General features: G+C 36.7%; 1 protein-coding gene across 2 annotated transcripts in view; it reads right to left on the reverse strand.

The window, feature by feature from the left end:
• IFT74 (intraflagellar transport 74) overlaps positions 1-20,059 on the reverse strand; it is a 140,666-nt gene extending 120,607 nt beyond the window's left edge. For both annotated transcript variants that reach the window (XR_006354166.1, XM_043978143.1), the window contains exon 1: positions 19,795-20,059. The gene's annotated coding sequence lies outside the window, so the exon portion shown is untranslated. The remainder of the gene's footprint in view (positions 1-19,794) is intronic.
• Between the last annotated feature and the right edge of the window lie 372 nt (positions 20,060-20,431).

The raw sequence follows: 20,431 nt of genomic DNA on the forward strand, positions 1-20,431 counted from the left end.
ATATTTTAACAAAAACCCTAAAATCTTTGTAGTAGAGATACATAGTTTCATGTATGATACTCTTTCTCTGTTCTTTGTGTAAAGAAATGCTCATATTAATTAGCTGGTTTTGCACCAACCAGAATGAAAAGTATTTCAAAGAACAATGGAATTTAGGATGCAACCTAGGGTAATATACCCTGCAAATCTGGGCTTAACCATAAATGAAAAAAAGATGGATGATCACTAATAAAGAAATACTTGAAACATATTTAGAAAGAAAAATCAGACCTGAAAAGATTATTTGCTTCTCAAATACTTCCAACAACAGAAAAGGAAATGGCTAAATAAATATAATATCCAAGAACAGTAACAGCAATAGGTTTTTTGTGTTTATATTTAGTTTTTAGTATTATGCTCTGTCAAAGTCTTTTTCCACATCTATTGAGATGAGCATGTGGCTTTGGATATTTGGGGTTTTAATAAGATTATGTTGATTGGTTTTCTAATGTTTAACCATTCTTGTATCCCTGACATAAATCTCACTTGGTCATGCTGCTGTTGTCTGAATCATAGGGTGTTTTTTGTTTTTTGTTTTTTTAATTTTTGAGTCATTATTCATTAATGACACTGGTCTATAGTTTTTGTTCTGTGTTTATGTTTCCCCTAATTTAGGCATTAGGATTATATATATCTCATGAAAGGACGCATTCTCAGTTTCTGAGAATAATTTGCAAAGAATTGGTACTTAGGCAAGTTTGATAAAATTCTGTAAATCCCTTAGGCCAGGAGTTTTTTTTATTTGGTAATTCCATTACAGCTGGATCGATTTCCTCTTCTGAGATCTGGTTATTTAAAATCTGTATCTGGCCTTCTGAGAGTTTGGATATTTTATGTTTTGAAGTTATTCTTCTATTACTTTTGTGATTTCAGTTTTGTTAGTGTATCATAATATGTTCTGATTAATCTTTTTATTTCTGTTCTGCTGCATTTTCATCTTGTTTACTTACTGTTTTGTCAATTTAAGTGTAAAAGTTTATTACTGATATTGGTTTGTTGTCCAAGGTTTCTTTGACCATTATGTAGTTTCCTTTTCTATCCCTTTTTATATTTTGAATTTTGGTTTTTGCTTTGTAAATGAAAGCATAATTGCAATCCTGCTTTTTTGGATTCACTTGGTAAAGAGTAAATTTTTTCCCCATTCCCTTAGTTTTATTTTTTATATGTCTTTGTTGGGTTTTTTTGTTTGGTTGGTTGGGTTTTTTTTTTTGTTTGGTTGGTTTTTTTTGTTTTTGTGGGGCAGTGGGAGTTAAGTGACTTGCCCAGGGTCACACAGCTAGAATGTGTCAAATGTCTGAGGCTGGATTTGAACTCAGGTACTCCTGAATCCAGGGCTGGTGCTTTATCCATTGTGCCACCTAGCTGCCCCTATGTCTTTGGTTTTTAATAGTGTTTCTTTATAAGCAACAGATTGTGCAATTTTGTTTTGTTTTCTTACTCAATCTGTTATTCTTTTTCATCTTTTTGAATTGTTTAGTGCATTTACATTTAAAGTTATGAGTTAAGTTTGTATTTTCCTCCATTTGTGTCTAATATTTTTTCAAGTTATAATTTCTCCCTCCTGCCTATAAAATAGTACTAAGTTGTTGGCTTTTTTTTTTTCAGTTACTTTAGCTTAATCTTTCTTTTTTTTTAAGGTAGCTTAAAAAGCTTGCTTCCTCTTACACCCAAACACTCCTCTCTTGTTTATTACCCCCTTTCCTTTTTTTTTAGTGAGGCAATTGGGGTCAAGTGACTTGCCTAAGGTCACACAGCTAGTAAGTGTTAAGTGTCTGAGGCCAGATTTGAACTCAGGTACTCCTGACTCCAGGTCTGGTGCTCTATCCACTGCGCCACCTAGCTGCCCCTACCCCCTTTCCTTTTGGGGTTTTGCTTATTATTTTTTATTTCTTGCTTTATCTATTATCATATAATTCTTCCTCCCTTTTTCCTGTAGTTAATCAATTAATTTCCCCCTTCCTCTCCTTCTCTTCAACTAATGTTCATTGTTTTTATGAATTTCATTTTTTGCACCCTTTTCCAGGGTGCTTTCTATCTCTATTTTCTCCATTCTCTCTTTCTCTACTCTAGATCATCATTTTCTAGTTCATGACCCCTGTAATTACCTAGTCTATCTCTCTCTATTCTCTATATTTCTCATGCAATCAAAATGCCCAAGGTCTCCATTCTCGACTCTTCCCTCTAGACAGTTTCTGCCATTTTCTTACAGAGCTAGCACTACCATTTTCTCTTGTGCCTCACAACTGGGACAATGACATTTCTTGAAGGTGTCAGAGAGGACACTGTCCCATCATAGGACTCTCCCTTCCCCCAACACACACATACACATATACCAGATTATGCAACCCACCAATCTATATCCTCCTTCCTTCTTTCCCCCATTTGCCTCAAAATCTCCTTCTTGGGTTCCTGTCCTACTACTCCCCCAGGAGTTCCTACTCTCTCCTGCTCCTCCCCCCTTCCCAAGTTGTTTTTAATGAAAAAAAAACTTATAGAGAAACTATTGGTTAAAACTTGATTTAAAAAGAAGAAATCCAAATTACCACCATGTATGAAAATTATTAGAAGCTATTTTACCCATTTATATGACAATAAATATAAGAATCTAAGTGAAATGGATGAATAGTTAGAAAAATACAAATTGCCCAGATAATGAAAGAGGAAATAGAACACTTAAATAACCCTATCTTAGAAAAAGACATTGAAAAAGCCATAAATGGAGGGTGGAGCCAAGATGGCGGAGAGGAAGCAGCAAGCTGCCTGAGCTCTCCTTCTGTTCCCTCAAAACGAACATTAAATCAAGCCTCTAGACGGATTCTGAAACTACAGAACCTGCAAAGAGACAGAGAGACACAGTCCTCCAACCAGAGATAATTTAGAAGACTTCAGGAAAAGGTCGGTCTGACTCGGGCAAAAGGGAGGCCCAGCGCAGGGCAGCAACCCAGCGCCGAGGGGGTCGGGGCAAGTCAGCAGGAGCTGCGGGCCACAGCCGAACAACTGAGGCTCCTGGAACCTGGTTCAAAAATCTGGTGGCCAAGAAGGACAGTGGAAAAACCTACCCGCACCGGCCGAGAGGGCCACGAACGAACGGCGGGATCAGACGCCGGGGTCTGGCGCCTGGCTGGCCGAGCACAATCAGACAGGAAGTGCAGGGCGGGGGACCTCCACACACCATAAAGGCCTCAGAGTAAAAGCCCGGTCACACAGCACCTATACACCTGCACAAGAAGCCCAAAACAGGGACCCTGGTGCCCCCAGAGCAGACCTCAACTTAAAGAATAAATAAATAGGCTGCAATAATGAGTAAGAAGCAAAAAAGAGCCCTCTCCATTGAGAGCTTCTGTATCAATAGGGAAGAAGCCAACACAAACTCAGATGAGGACAATAGCCTCAAATTGGCTACATCTGAAGCCTCACAAGGGAAGGTGAATCGGTCACAAGAACAAAAAGCCTTCCTGGAAGAGCTCAAAAAGGATTTTAAAAATCAACTGCAAGAGGTAGAAGAAAAAATGGGGAGAGAAATGAAAGCAAAACAAAAAAACTATGAAAAAAGGATCAGCAGCTTGGAAAAGGAAGCTGAAGAAAACAAAGCCTTAAAAAATTCATTTGGCCAAATGGAAAAAAAGCTGCATAATCTCACTGAAGAAAACAATACCTTAAAAATTCACTTGGCCAAATGGAAAAAAAGGTGCATAATCTCACTGAAGAAAACAATACCTTAAAAAATTCACTTAGCCAAATGGAAAAAAAGGTGCATAATCTCACTGAAGAAAACAATGCCTTAAAAATTAAAGTGGGACAGTTGGAAGATAAGGAATCCATGAGACACCAAGAATCAGTCAAGCAGAATAAAAAAAATGAAAAAATAGAAGAAAATGTGAAATACCTCATTGGAAAGACAACTGATCTGGAAAACAGATCGAGGAGAGACAATTTGAGAATCATTGGACTGCCTGAAAGCCATGACCAGAAAAAGAATCTAGACACCATATTCCAGGAAATTATTAAGGAGAACTGCCCTGATATCATAGAATCAGAGGATAAAATCATCATTGAAAGAATCCACCGATCACCTCCTGAAAGAGACCCCAAAAGGAAAACTCCAAGGAATATTGTAGCCAAATTCCAGAATTATCAGGTGAAGGAGAAAATACTCCAAGCAGCCAGAAAGAAGCAATTTAAATATCATGGAGCCACAGTCAGGATTGCTCAGGACCTGGCAGCTTCAACATTAAAGGACCGCAAGGCTTGGAATATGATATTCCGGAAAGCAAAGGAGCTTGGATTGCAGCTGAGAATCTATTACCCAGCAAAAATGTGCATTTTCTTTCAGGGGAAAAGATGGACATTTAATGACATTGGGGACTTTCAATCTTTCCTGGTGAAAAGACCAGAACTGAATAGAAAATTTGATCTCAACATACAAGACTCAAGAGAAGTTTAAAAAGGTAAACAGAGGGGAAAAAAAAGTTACCCTATTAGGTTAAACTGTTTATATCCCTATACAGGAAGATAATACTCATAACTCTTAAGAACTGTAAATGTATTTGGGCAGAGAGAAGGACTTTATATAGAGGGTATAAATATAAATTGTCTTTGATGTGATGATACAAAAGAATTAAGGGGATAAAAAAGGGAGTCTATGGGGAGGAGAGGAAAGGGGAGGTGGAATGGGATGAATTATATCATGAAGAGGTGGAAAAAAAACCTATTACAATAGAGGGAAAGAAAGGAGGGGGGAACATGGTTTCAACCCTATTCTCATTAGATTTGACTCAAAGAGGGAATAACATATATGTTCATTGGGATAAAGAAACTTAACTCATTCTTTAGGGAAACAAAAGGGGAAGGGAAAGGGGGGGACTGATAGAAGGGAGGACAAAAGCAAGGGAGAAAAGGGTAAAGAAAAGAGAGGGGGGTGATAAAAAGGGAGGGCAGATCGGGGGAGGCAGGGGTAAGAAGTAAAACGTCGGTGAGGAGGAATAGGGTGAAAGAAGGGGGGAAAAGTACAAAGGGGGTAAATAGAATGGAGGGGAATAGACAGTCAGTAATAATAACTGTGAATGTGAATGGGATGAACTCTGCTATAAAACGGAAGCGAATTGCAGAGTGGATTAAAAACCAGAACCCTACAATATGCTGTTTACAAGAAACACATTTGAAGCAGAGAGATACACACAGAGTAAAGGTAAAAGGCTGGAGCAGAATATATTATGCCTCAGCTAAAGTAAAAAAGGCAGGGGTAGCAATCCTTATCTCAGACAAAGTGCAGGCAAAAATAGATCTCATTAAAAGAGATAAGGAAGGAAATTACATCTTACTTAAAGGTACTATAGATAATGAAGTAATATCAATATTAAATATGTATGCGCCAAGTGGTATAGCATCCAAGTTCTTAGAGGAGAAGTTAAATGAGTTACAAGAGGAATTAGATAGTAATACTATACTAGTGGGGGATCTGAATCTCCCCCTCTCAGAATTAGATAAATCTAGCCAAAAAATAAATAAGAAAGAAGTGAAAGAGGTGAATAGATTACTAGAAAAGTTAGACATGATAGATGTCTGGAGAAAATTGAATGGGGATAGAAAGGAATATACCTTTTTCTCAGCAGTACATGGCACATTTTGAAAAATTGACCATGTATTAGGGCACAAAAACATCATAGTCAAATGTAGAAAGGCAGAAATAGTAAATGCATCCTTCTCAGATCATGATGCAATAAAAATTACATGTAAGAAAGAGCCAGGGAAAAGTAGAATGAAAATCAATTGGAAACTAAATAATTTCATTCTAAAGAATGAATGGGCCAAACAAGAAATCATAGAAACAATCAATAACTTTATCCAAGAGAATGACAATAATGAGACAACATACCAAAATCTATGGGATGCAGCCAAAGCAGTGCTTAGGGGAAAATTTATAGCTCTAAATGCTTACATGAATAAAAAAGAGAAAGAGGAGATTAATGAATTGGGCATGCAACTTAAAAAGTTAGAAAAAGAACAAATTAGAAATCCCCAATTAGACACTAAATTAGAGATCCTGAAAATTAAAGGAGAAATTAATAAGATTGAAAGCAAAAAAACTATAGAATTAATCAATAAAACTAAGAGCTGGTTTTATGAAAAAACCAATAAAATAGATAAAATATTGGTTAATTTGATTAAGAAAAAGAAAGAAGAAAACCAAATTACCAGTATCAAAAATGAAAAGGGTGATGTTACCACCAATGAAGTGGAAATTAAAGCAATAATTAGGAAATATTTTGCCCAACTGTATGCCAATAAATTTGACAATCTAAATGAAATGGATGAATATTTACAAAGATACAAACTGCCCAGGTTAACTGAAGAGGAAATAAAATCCTTAAATAAACCCATATTAGAAAAAGAAATTGAACAAGCTATTAATGAACTCCCTAAGAAAAAATCCCCAGGGCCAGATGGGTTTATGGGTGAATTTTACCAAACATTTAAAGAACAATTAATTCCAATATTATACAAATTATTTGGAAAAATAGGGGAAGAAGGAGTTCTACCAAATTCGTTTTATGACACAAATATGGTGGTGATACCAAAACCAGGCAAAGCAAAAACAGAGAAAGAAAATTATAGACCAATCTCCCTAATGAATATTGATGCTAAAATCTTAAATAAGATATTAGCAAGGAGATTACAGCAAGTGATCACCAGGATAATACACTATGACCAGGTGGCATTTATACCAGGAATGCAGGGCTGGTTCAACATTAGGAAAACTATTAACATAATCAACCACATCAATAAGAAAACCAACCAAAATCATATGATTATCTCAATAGATGCAGAGAAAGCTTTTGACAAAGTACAGCACCCATTCCTAATAAAAACACTAGAGAATTTAGGAATAGGGGGAGCTTTCCTTAGAATAATAAACAGTATCTACCTAAAGCCATCAGCAAGTATTATATGCAATGGAGATAAATTAGAGGCCTTCCCAATAAGATCAGGGGTGAAACAGGGATGTCCATTATCACCCCTATTATTTAATATTGTTCTAGAAATGTTAGCTTTAGCAATCAGAGAAGAGAAGGGAATTAAAGGAATTAGAATAGGCAAGGAGGAAACAAAACTATCACTCTTTGCAGATGATATGATGGTATACTTAAGGAATCCTCGAGAATCAAGTCAAAAATTACTTGAAACAATTAACAACTTTAGCAAAGTAGCAGGATATAAAATAAATCCACATAAATCATCAGCATTTCTATACATGACCAACAAAGTCCAGCAGCAAGAGAGAGAAAGAGAAATTCCATTTAAAGTAACGGTAGATAATATAAAATACTTGGGAGTCTACTTGCCAAGACAAACCCAGGAACTCTATGAACACAACTACCAAACACTCTTCACACAAATCAAATCAGATCTAAATAATTGGAAAGATATCAATTGCTCATGGATAGGCAGAGGTAATATAGTAAAAATGACAATACTGTCTAAATTAATTTACTTATTCAATGCCATACCAATCAGACTACCTAAAAATTATTTTATACAGCTAGAAAAAATAATAACAAAATTCATCTGGAAAAACAAAAAATCAAGAATATCCAGGGAAATAATGAAAAAAAATTCACAGGAAGGTGGGTTAGCGGTACCAAACCTGGAGCTTTACTATAAAGCGGCAGTCATCAAAACTATCTGGTACTGGCTAAAAAATAGAGTGGTAGATCAATGGAATAGGCTAGGCTCAGGAAATGCAGTAGTAAATGACACTAGTAATGTAGTGTTTGATAAACCCAAAGACTCCAGCTTCTGGAATAGGAACTCAGTATTTGACAAAAACTGCTGGGAAAACTGGAAGATAGTATGGCAGAAATTAGGCATAGACCAACATCTTACACCTTATACTAAAATAAGGTCAAAATGGATACATGATTTAGACATAAGAGGTGATACCATAGGTAAATTAGGAGAGAAAGGAATAGTCTACCTATCAGATCTTTGGAAAGGAAAACAGTTTTTGACCAAACAAGAGATAGAGTATATTATAAAATGCAAAATGGATGATTTTGATTATATTAAATTTAAAAATTTTTGTACAAACAGAAGCAATGCATCCAAAATTGGAAGGGAGGCAGAAAGCTGAGAAACAATTTTTGAGGCCAGTGCTTCTGATAAAGGCCTCATCTCTAAAATATATAGGGAATTAAATCAAATTTATAAGAATCCAAGTCATTCCCCAATTGAGAAATGGTCAAAGGATATGAACAGGCAGTTTTCTGATGAAGAAACCAAAGCTATCTATTCCCATATGAAAAAATGCTCTAAATCTCTAATGATTAGAGAGATGCAAATTAAAACAACTCTGAGGTACCACCTGACACCTATCAGATTGGCTAAAATGACAAAAAAGGAAGATAATAAATGTTGGAGAGGCTGTGGGAAAATTGGAACACTAATGCATTGTTGGTGGAGCTGTGAGCTGATCCAACCATTCTGGAGAGCAATTTGGAATTATGCCCAAAGGGCAATAAAGCTGTGCATACCCTTTGACCCAGCAATCCCACTTTTAGGTCTTTTGCCCAAAGAAATCATGGAAGGGGGAAAGGGACCCACATGTACAAAAATATTTATAGCTGCTCTTTACGTGGTAGCAAGGAATTGGAAGTTGAGGGGGTGCCCATCAATTGGGGAATGGCTGGACAAGTTGTGGTATATGAATACAATGGAATACTATTGTGCTGTAAGAAATGATGAGCAGGAAGAGTTCAGAGAAACCTGGAGGGTCTTACGTGAGCTGATGATGAGTGAGATGAGCAGAACCAGAAGAACATTGTACACAGTATCATCAACATTGAGTGTTGACCTACTGTGATGGACTATATTCTTCTCACCAATGCAATAGTACAGAAGAGTTCCAGGGAACTCATGATAGAAGAGGATCTCCAAATCCAAGAAAAAAAAAGAAAGAAAGAACTGTGGAGTATAGATGCTGATTGAACCATATTATTTCTTTTGATTTGGGTGCTGTTGGTTTTTTTTTTTTCTTTCTATTTTGAGGTTTTGCATCACTGCTGATTCTTTCTCTTGTAACAGGATTAATGCAGAAATAGGATTAATGTTATTATGTGTATATATATGTGTGTGTATATATATCTATATCTATATGTATGTGTATAGAGATATATAGATATAACCTATATCAGATTACCTGCTGTCTAGGGGAGGGGGGAGGGAGGGGTGGGAGGGAGAAAAATCTGAAATTGTAAAGCATGTATAAACAAAAGTTGAGAACTATCTTTACATGTAATGGAAAAAATAAAATACCTCATACATAAAAATAAATAAATAAAAAATTAATTAATTAATTAATTAATTTAAAAAAAAAAAAAAGCCATAAATGAGCCACCTAAGAAAAAAATCCACAAAACCATAAGAATAGTACCAAACATTTAAAGAACAATTAATTCCAATACTACATAAACTATCTGTAAAAATAGGCAAAGAAGGAATGCTACCAAATGCTTTCTTATGACATAAATATGGTGCTAATAACTAAACCAGGAAAAGCAAAAATAGAGAAAGAAAACTATAGACTAATTTCCTTTTTTTTTTTTTGTGAGGCAATTGGGGTTAAGTGACTTGCCCAGGGTCACACAGCTAGTAAGTGTTAAATGTCTGAGGCCAGATTTGAACTCAGGTACTCCTGACACCAGGGCTGGTGCTCTATCCACTGCGCCACCTAGCTGCCCCGACTAATTTCCTTAATGAATATTGATGCAAAATTTTAAAATAAAATACTAGGTAAGGAGATTATAAAAATATATCACAAAGATTATGCTACAACCAGGTATGATTTATACCAGGAATGCAGAAGTGGTTTAATATTAGGAAAATTAACAGCAATCATTAACCATATCAATAATGAAAGCAACAAAAGTCATATAATTATCTCAATAGATACAGAAAAAGCTTTTGACAAAATGCAACCCATATTCCTATTAAAAACTCTAGAGAGGGGGCAACTAGGTGTCACAGAGGATAGAGCACTGGCCCTGGATTCAGTAGGTCCTGAGTTCAAATCCAACCTCAGACACTTGACACTTACTAGCTGTGTGACCCTGGGCAAGTCACTTAACCCCAACTGCCTCAACAACAACAAAAAAACCTCTAGAGAGCATAGGAATAAATGGAGTTTTCCTTAAGATGATAAGTAGTTATCTATCTAAAACTATGAGATAGCATTATCTGTAATGGAGATAAGCTAGAAGCCTTTCCAATAAGATCAGAAGTGAAGCAAGAATGCTCCTTATCACAACCAGCATTTAATACTGTCCTAGAAACACTAGCTATAGCAATGAGAAGAAAAAGAAATTGAAGGAATTAGAACAGGAAACAAGGAAACAAAACTATTATTCTTTGTAGACAATATGATGTTATACTTAGAAAACCCTGGAGAATCAACTAAAAAACTAGCTGAAACAATTAAGAAGTTTAGCAAAATTAATACAATGGTCCAAGATAGTTCCAAAGTACTCATGATGGAAAATGTACTCCACATCCAGGGGAAAAAAAAAAAAAAGAACCGTGGAATCTAGATGCAGATCAAACCATACTATTTCTATGGGGTTTTTTTGTTGTTTTTCTTTTTTAAGGTTTTTCCTTTTTGCTCTGATTCTTCTCTCATAACATGATTAATGCAGAAATATGTTTAATGTGATTGTACATATATAACCTATATCAGATTACTTGCTGTTTTGGGGAGGAGGGAGGGAGGGAAGGGAAGGAGAAAAATTTGAAACTAGAAATCTTATAAAAACAAATGTTGAAAACTATAGCTAAATGTAACTGGAAAATAATAAAATATTTATATGGAAAAAATAATGGGGTGAGGGAAGCTAGGTTGGCCCTGGATTCAGGAGGATATGAGTTCAAATCTGACCTCAGACACTTGACACTAGTTGTGTGACTCTGGGCAAGTCACTTAACCCTCATTGCCCCCCACACACAAAAAAAATGTGAGAATGTTTAATAAAATAAAATAAAATGCAAAAATAAAAGAAGTTTAGCAAAATTACAGGATACAGAATAAATCCACATAAATGATCAACATTTCTCTATATTAGCAACAAAGCTGGGAGAGATAGAGAAATTCCATTTAAAATAACTGCAGACAATATAAAATACTTGGTAGTCTACCAAGACAAACCCAGAAACTATATGAACACAATAGCAAGACACTATTCGCACAAATAAAGTCAGATTTTAACAAAGGGAGATATCCTAATTGCTCATGGACAGGTAAAGCTAAGAAAAATGGTAATTCTACCTAAAGTAATTTACTTATTCAGTGCTGTACAAATGAAACTACCAAAATTATTTTACAGAGCTAGAAAACATTATAACAAAATTCATCTGGAAGAAAAAAAGGTCAAGGATATCAAGGGAATCAATGAAGAAAAATGTGAAATAAGGTGAACTAGCAGTACGAGATCTCAAATTGTATTACAAAATCATCAAAAAACAATTTGGTACTGGCTAAGAAATAGAGTGGTGGATGAGTGAAATAGTTTAGGTACATAATGATTAGGTACAGTTGTGAATGGCCATAGTACTCTAGCGTTAGATAAATCTAAAGATCCAAGCTTTGGGCGTAAAAACTCAATTATTTGACAAAGACAGCTAAGAAAACTGGAAAGCAGTTTGGCAGAAACTAGGTACCAACCAAGATTCATGGCATATACCAAAATAAAATCAAAATGGGTACATAATTTACACATAATATCACAAGCAAATTAAGTAGGCATGGATATTTTACCTGTCATATCTACAAAAATGTAGTGAATTTATGACCACACAAGAGATAGAGCATTGTGGGATTTAAAATGTATAATTTGTATTACTTTAAAGTAAAAGGCTTTTTCACATACAAAACCAATGAAGTGGAGATTAGAAGAAAAACATACAACTGGGAAAACATTTTTATAGCAAATTTCTCTGATAAAGTCTTCATTTCTCAAATATAAAAAGGACTGAGTCAAATGTAAAAGAATGTGTCATTCACTAATTGATAAATGGTTAAAGGATATGAACAGGCAGTTTTGAAAAGAAGAAATCAAAGCTATATATAGTCATATGAAAAAGATGTTCTAAATCACTATTGATATAAAGAAATGCAAATTAAAACAACTGTGAGATACCACCTCACACCTATCAGAATGGCTAATATGACAGAAAAGGGAATGACAAATGTTGGAGGTGATGTGAAAAAATTGGAACACTAATGCACTGTTGGTGGGGTTGTGAACTGATCCAAACAGTCTGGAGAGTGTGCCCAAAGGGCTATAAAATTGTGCATACCCTGGGATCCAGCAATACCACTACTAGGTCTGTACTCCAAAGAGGTCAAAGGAAAAGGACCTATACATTTAAAAACATTTGTAGCAGCTTTTTTTGTGCGTGTGGTAGCAAAGAATTGGAAATTGAGGGGATTCCCATCAACTAGGGAATGGCTAAATAAGTTATGGTATATGATTGTGACAGAATACTACTGTGCTAAAAGAAATGACAAGCAAGATGCTTTAAGCAAAACCTGTAAAGACTTATATGAACTGATGCAAAGTGAATTGAGTGGAACCAGGAGAATATTGTATACAGTTAGCAGCAATATTGCATGACAATCAATTGTGAATGACTTAACTAGTCTTATACAATGATCCAAGAAAGTTCCAAAGGACTTACTATGAAAAAAATGCTATCTGCTTCCAAAGAAAGAACTGATGAAATCTGAATGCAAATCAAAGCATAGTTTTTTAACTTACTTTATTTTTCTGAGGTTTTTTTTAGTTTTCTTTTGCAATATGATTAATATGAAAGTATGTTTTGCATGACTTCACATATATAGCCAAAATAATAACATATACCACGATTATAACAATATAAATTAAAAGATCAACTAAAAGAACCCAAACTAAGTAAATAATAATAAAATAAATAGAAAATAAATATTTAATCATATTTAATGTTTTGATAATATTTACATATCCATGAACTTATTATTAAATAAATTAAATATTTGATAAATATTTAATTATAATTTAATAATATGTTTAATAAAGATCTCTACATGGCAGAAAAGTAAGGGTTATTAGGACACAATACTGTATACATTGTCAGACTTAATCATTGGATTAGGTATGTTTTTGTTTTTGTTTTTCTCTGTTATAAGGAAGAGTTCATAGAGGAGGAAAAAGTTGTTTCTAGAAATTATTGTAAAACTCATTCCCATGAGTTTCTGTACTGCATCTCTAACTGTCTAATGGGGTATATTTCAAATTGGATATACACAGACATTCAAAACCTCTTTCCTGGACTACTGCCAAAAGACCCTCCTAATTTCCCTCTATTCCTGGAATATTCTTTTTCTATACTTCCAACAGGAATCTTTGGTTGCCTTCAAGATTCAGCACAAGGGGGCAGCTAGGTGGCACAATGGATAAAGCACTAGTCCTAGATTCAGGAGGACCTAAGTTCAAATCTGACCTCAGATACTTGACACTTACTATGTGTGTGACCCTGGGCAAGTCAGTTAACCCTCACTGCCCAGCCAAATAAAAGATTCAGCACAAGTATCATCTTCTGCAGAAGAAGGTCCTTTATTCCCTCTGAGATTGTAGGTGTCTTCTCATCCAGAGTTACCATCTGTCTATATTGTAAGAATCTTGTATATGACATATGTCCCCATCAGAATGTGTCTCAAAAGTAGGGACTATTTCACTTTTGTTATTGTATCTCTAGCATTTAGCACAGTTTTTAGATCATAAATGGTGCTTAATAAATAATTGTTGATTGATTTCAGTCTCTCTTTTAATTCATCTGCCACATTGCTGCCAAGATAATTTTTATAAAGCATAATTCTTATCATTTCCCTCCCCTGCACAAGAAACTCCAGCGGCTTCCTACTGCCTTTAAAATAAAGTACAAATTCTTCTATTCGGCATTTAAGGCCATTCACAATCTGGCTCTTGTTTGACTTTTCAAATTCATTTCACATTATTTTTCTCTGCATAATCTTAGGATCCAGCTAAACTGGACTACTTCCTGTTCCCTAAACTCTGTATTCCATCTCCTACCTCTGCACAGGGTATCCACCATTGCTGCAATACAATCCCTTCTCATCTATGCCTGTAGCTTCAACACCTTCCTTATTGTCTTCTTATAAAAAACCTTCTTTCATTATCTTCGTTAGTGCTCTCATGTTATATTTATCTCTTATCTCTCCCAGAATAAAACAAAACATATGTTCCTTGAGGACAGGGACTGTTACTTGGTTTTGTCTTAGTACTCCCGGCATATGTGACTGTAGCTTGCACATATTAAATTTTTTGTGAACGTAGAGCATTGCTACAGGAATGTTTAATTGACATATATAAAAGAAAGCAGTCATCATAAAGAATCAGCATCACTTTGTAAGGAACATCATGCCTGACTAAGCTTATTGACTTTTAAACTGAGTTATTAGACTGGTAGAACAGAGAAATGCTGTAGACATTTTACCTAGGCTTGAGCAGAGCATTTGCCAAAATCTCTCATGCTCATCTATGATCATACTTGCACAGTCTCACAAAAGTCCTACCTCCTTGCAATACTGAGGCTGGAGTTACTAGAGTAGGTCTTTCAACTGGAAACAAAGTAGATGTCCACTGAATGGGGAATGGATAAAAAACTATGGTATATTAATGTAACAGAATAATACTGGGCTGTAAGAAACAATGAACATGATGAATAGAGATTAGCATGTAAAGACTAACATGAACAGATACAAAGTGCAAGCAGAGCCAGGAAAACATATAAATTGACTATATATTAATGTAAACGAAGAATCACTACAAAATAATCTAAAAAGAATGTTGCAAGGTCATATACAGAAGACAGGCCCCCAAGGAAAAAGAGAAGATCCACCAAAGGTGTGGAATTCTATGACATCAGATTTTTTCAATCTTTCTTTTTTCTTTTTCTTCCTTCCTTCCTATTTTCTTTCTTTTTTAAAAAAAATATTCTTAGTTAATAAAGGCTGGCTTTTTGGAAGGAAGGAGAGGGAAACAGAAATCTGGGAAACATATGGATAGAAAAAAATCTACTAAAAACAAAAAGTCTTTCCATTCCCAGTACTCTCAGCATACCCTCCTTGTCCAAACCTACTGTGTACACATTCATCCCTCCAAATCATGTAAGCTCCTTAAAGATAATAATCATTTTATTTTTGTACCCCAAGAACCTAGCCTAGTATCTGACAAATAGAGAATTCATTTTTTTTTTAAAGTGAGGCAATTGGGGTTAAGTGACTTGCCCAGGGTCACACAGCTAGTAAGTGTTAAGTGTCTGAGGCCGGATATGAACTCAGGTACTCCTGACTCCAGGGCCAGTGCTCTATCCACTGTGCCATCTAGCTGCCCCCAAATAGAAAATTCTTAATAAATGTTTGTTCAATTGAATTGAAATGGCTGAACCCAACAAATAATCATTAATGGTTAGATGTCAATTTGGATGGAGGCTTCTAAGAGTGCTCTAGTAATCCATACTTGGCTTTGTAATATTTAATATCTTATCAATTACTTGCTGATGATCTTCAAACAAAGGCTTTATGCCTACTTGTCAGGTATGCTGAACAAAGGGGTGGGGGTAGGGTGGGGGTTGTTCATGTCTAGGTAAGACTAGAAGACCTCTGGGATCCTTCCAACTCAGATTCTCTGATTATGAAAAAAGACTGGGAAGGATAGGAAAAAAAGTGTTAACAAAGAATCAAAACTTTAAAAGATGGTAAGAGTTCATCTAGATGCCATAAATGAATTTAAGTCATCTGGCCTGAACAAATTACATTCCCAGGCAATGAAATCATATGTAGGTATGGCTTCTGTAGTGAGGTGGAAATAGGGAATGAACTTGTGATTTCATTGGTATAAGTTCTCAGTGAGGAACTTCCTCTACTAATGTAGGTCACCACCTTCTCTGCAATTTACAGTCATAAAGAGTTGTCTGGAACACTAAGAGGTTAAGTGACTTACCTTGGGTTACAGTCAGTATGTGTCTGCAGTAGGACTTAAACTCAAGTCTTCCTGACTACAAGGCTAACTCTCTATTTACTATGCCTTGTTGGCTGCTATAATCTTTAAGAAATCTGGGGAAAATAGCTGAATATGGTGGTAAGTGCTTGTAATCTCTAGTACCAGGAGGTTTAGGTAGCTAAGTGGTTCAGAAATTCTGAGCTACATTAGGACTAAAGTTGGTAAGGTGTCTTCACTAAGTCCAGCACCAATATGGTGAGTCCCCATGTGGTGAACTCACCAATATAAGCATTTATTAAGTATTCTCTATTTGTCAGACACTGTACTAGGTTCTTGGGGTACAAAATAAAATAATTATTGTCTTTAAGGAGATTACATGCTTTGGAGGGATGAACAACATGTACACAGTAGGTTTGGACAGAGAGGGGATACTGAGATTAGTGGACATGGAAAGGCTTTTTTTTAGAAGATTTTTCTATTGATATATTACCCAGATTTCTCTATTTCCCTCTCCTCTTTCCTTCTAAAAAGCCAATATATGGTGAATTCACCAGGTTCCTCTTTAAAGAGCACAAGTCTGAAACAGAAGGTCAAAGCTTCTGGGTCATTACTGAAATGGAGTCAGTGCATGGCTGCTGCATTTACAATCTAGGAAGAAGCAGTATCAAAAAATAACATCATATTATAGAAAAGAGGGAAGAGGTTGCACAACTGAAGATAGGGAAATGGTGTAATAAACTTCTTCAAAATAGTAGAGGCTTTGAAATTAAAAGTTAGTGACTATCTGACATTGATTTTGGCAAAATTCCAGAAAAAAAATATTGATAGTTTACAAGCACACAGAAAGGGAAGTGGTGAACACTATTAACCAAACTGATTCATTAAGAACAATTTTTAAGAACAATTTATTTCTAATTAACTTCATTTCCTAGTTAGCAGAATTGCTGGAGTAGAGGACAATCAGGGAAATGGTAGGACTCAAAATGACACAAGAATAATGTAAAGAAATGGGGTTGAAGATGAAGTATCACACGGTGAATAAACATTTGTCCTGGAGTCAGAGGCCCTAGGTTAAAAATCTGCCTTTGAAACTGTGTTTGACCCTGGACAAATCGTTTACTCTTTCTAGCCTCATTTTCCTCATCTATAAAATAAGTGGGTGAAACTAGGTGGCCTTAGAAGTCCCTCCAGCTCTATTATCCTATAAGAAGATGGTGGGGACACATGACCATTGTCTTAATATATGCAAAGGGATGTATCATGTGAAAAGGGTCTGAACTTATTCTGCAGAGACCTCACAAGACTTTTGTCTTGATCAAGATCAACAGATGGAAGCAAATTTTGCCTCACCAGAAGGAAAAACTAATGAATAATCATATCTGTCTAGAAGTTGAATGATATAAATAGGGATTTGACCATAAAGGTTTTCTAATAATTGTTGAATGAATACTTATCCCTCCATGTACTCTACCATTCAGTGATATTGGCTTCTTTGCTCTTCCTTGGAATAAGATATACATTCTCCCAACTCTACATATTTTCACTGGTTCTCTCAGATGCCTGGAATTCTCTCTTTCCTCTTATCCATTTGCCAGCTTCCCCAAAGTCTCAGCTAAAATCTCACCTTCTTTAAGAGCTGCAATAAATAAATAAATAATAAAATAAAAAGAAAGAAGAGTTGCATAATTTCCCTTAATGCTAGTACCTTCCCTCTGAGATTATCTTAAATCTATCCCGTATCCATCTTGTTTGTACATAAAAGTTTGCATGCTGTCTCTCTCCCATTAGATGGTGAGCACTGTTTTTGCTTAGGAGAGTAGTTTCCATTACATAATAAGTGTCTAATGAATACTTATTGACTTAGAGAGGATTCTTATTTTAGTTAGGGGCTGGACTAGCTGTCTGTCCTCTAAGATTCAATCCAATTCTGAAATTCTATACCCAGAAAAGTGCTTGCTAAGCACATAGCAGCAATAATACTTTATGATTATAGGCCACAAAACAAAACAAAACAACAAAATTCAAAGACCTTAGCAAAACAAAAACAGTCCTATATTGTAATAGCTTCCTAACTGACCTCCCTCCAAGTTTTTGCCCTGTCTCTCCTGATCATGCTACCAAAGTAATTTGCCATGAATGAACAAGTTTGATCACATCACTCCCTTACTCTGCAAACTTCAGTGGCTCTCCAGTGCCTAGGAATATAAATTCCTTACCCTAGTAACCAAGGTTTTCCAAAGATAGTTCCATTTTACCCACCCATTCTCATTTCATACCTTCAATACCTTTACTCTGTAGGCAAACTGGCCTGAGTCCTTGCTCTTATCCTGCCCTCAATGACTCCATATACATGTCCCTTACATCCAGCAGACTACTCCATCTACCTGTTGAAATTCTTCCATTACTAGTCACAATTCAACCACAGCTATAGAGATAACTTCTTCATTGCCAAATCTCTCATCATGGTTCACCCTCTCCTCCACATCTTTACAATGTTCTGTTTTGTAATTATTTATGTCCTTCTCACCTGTATGTTATGTTGTGAGCTCCACAAGGATGCTTGGTTTGTTTTTAAGTCTCCTAGTGCCAGTGTTTACCATAGCATCTTGCCCAAAGGAGGCTTTGATAAATATTTGCTGTATGAGAGAGAGTTTGGTCAAAAAGTTTTCTCCGTAGGTGGCTTGGCCATGACTAGTAGCTATTTCTGTTGAAAACACCATCCCATTACCTATCCTGAAGTATCTAGGAGAAAATTACAGCATATAAACATGATAAGGCTTAATATTTTTGTTTTTAATTGCAAAAAGTTTGTGGAACAAACAAAAAACCTTCCTTTGCTTCCATCCAGACTTCAAGTCAACTAGCATTTATTGTGTGCTTTTACAATGTGGCAGGTACTGAGCTAAGTGCTGGGTTTACAAAGAAAGGGGAGGGAGGACAGCTGTACTTGCAAGGAGCTCATATTCTGGTTGAGGAGAAAACAAGTAAAGAACTCAGTACAAACAAGACACAAACAGAGTTAACTAGAGTTAATCTCCGAGGGAAAGCACGAGTTTATTAAAGAGCACCGGGAAAACCAAAGAAATCGGGAAATCTGGATTCTAATACTGACTGCCATTAACTTGCAGCAGTGAGATCTTGGACAGTTAGTAGAAAGTCAGAGGGCCTTGAACAACAGCTCATCCGAAACAAACCAAAAACAACCGATTGCTGAACCTACTGTTCTCCAACTTCTTTTCCAGCTCAGAAATTTTGTGTATGGGCTTAAAAAAAAAAATCCTAGAATTCACCCTGGTTTGGTTTGGTTTCTCATTTCTCTGCCTTCAGTCAAACTTTCACAGCTACCCATCTACTCCCCCCTTCCCCCCCACCCCCGGCTCCCAGGGAACAACTTTGCGGGAGCAGGGGGAGGCGGGGGTTAGGGGGGTGAAGGCCGTGTTTGGTTTGAAAGAGCCTTGGGCTCAATATTCCCGACTTCGGGGTGCGGGGGTGCACGGTCGGGGCTTGGGGTTCAGATTGGGAGCCTGAAGGCCTAAGTCCGAGGGTAGAGGCAGTTGGCCCGGAGAGGGTCGGGGGTGGGGGGCCAGTATGTTGAGGTGCTAAGGAGGGAGAGAACTGGGTAGCGAGAGAGAAGAAGGGACGCGGTGAGGGTCTGAAAGATGTGTAAGGAGGCGAAGAGGGTGAGGTGTGGGGAAGGATGCCTCACCTCGGTCCGGGGGTCCTGGAGGCAGGAAGTTTCCGCGGGGAACTGAGGGAGCAGGAGCCCCACAGTGCCCCTCCCAGTGCCGATCCCTCCTGCACCCCCCCCCCCTCCGCCCCAACCTAGAGTCAGCACGCGCCGCAGCAGGCCAACGGCTCAGGGTACTTCCACCAGCCACGCAGCTCCGGGCGCTGGAGCCCGTAACCAGGCAACCAGATACAGCAGGCCTAGCTGAGAGCTTCCGTGGCCCTTCTCCTTCCTCTGCCCCTCCCCCCAGCCTTCTCCCTGCGCAAGAGGGAAGCAGAACTTGGCTCTCGCGAGATGATTGACATTGCCTTAATTTTTCTCCGTATTCTAATATTTTTCTCCTAAAGGAGGAAAAAAAGAGAGAACGCGTACTTTGCTGATAAGGCAACTAACAAGCATTTATTAAGCTCCGAAGGCCTACATCCAGGCTCAAGGAGCTTACCTTCTGTTGGAGGAGACATGCATATCTAACTATGCAGACCAGTATACACTTAGAAATACATATACACATACCCATGGGCATATAGGCATATTATTTACATATGCATGTATGTGTGTACACACACATACACGCATGTGCATAAACACATATACTGCACTGCATATACACTTATAC

Source organism: Dromiciops gliroides, chromosome 1 (assembly GCF_019393635.1).
Source record: "Dromiciops gliroides isolate mDroGli1 chromosome 1, mDroGli1.pri, whole genome shotgun sequence".
NCBI classification, from domain to species: Eukaryota; Metazoa; Chordata; class Mammalia; order Microbiotheria; family Microbiotheriidae; genus Dromiciops; species Dromiciops gliroides.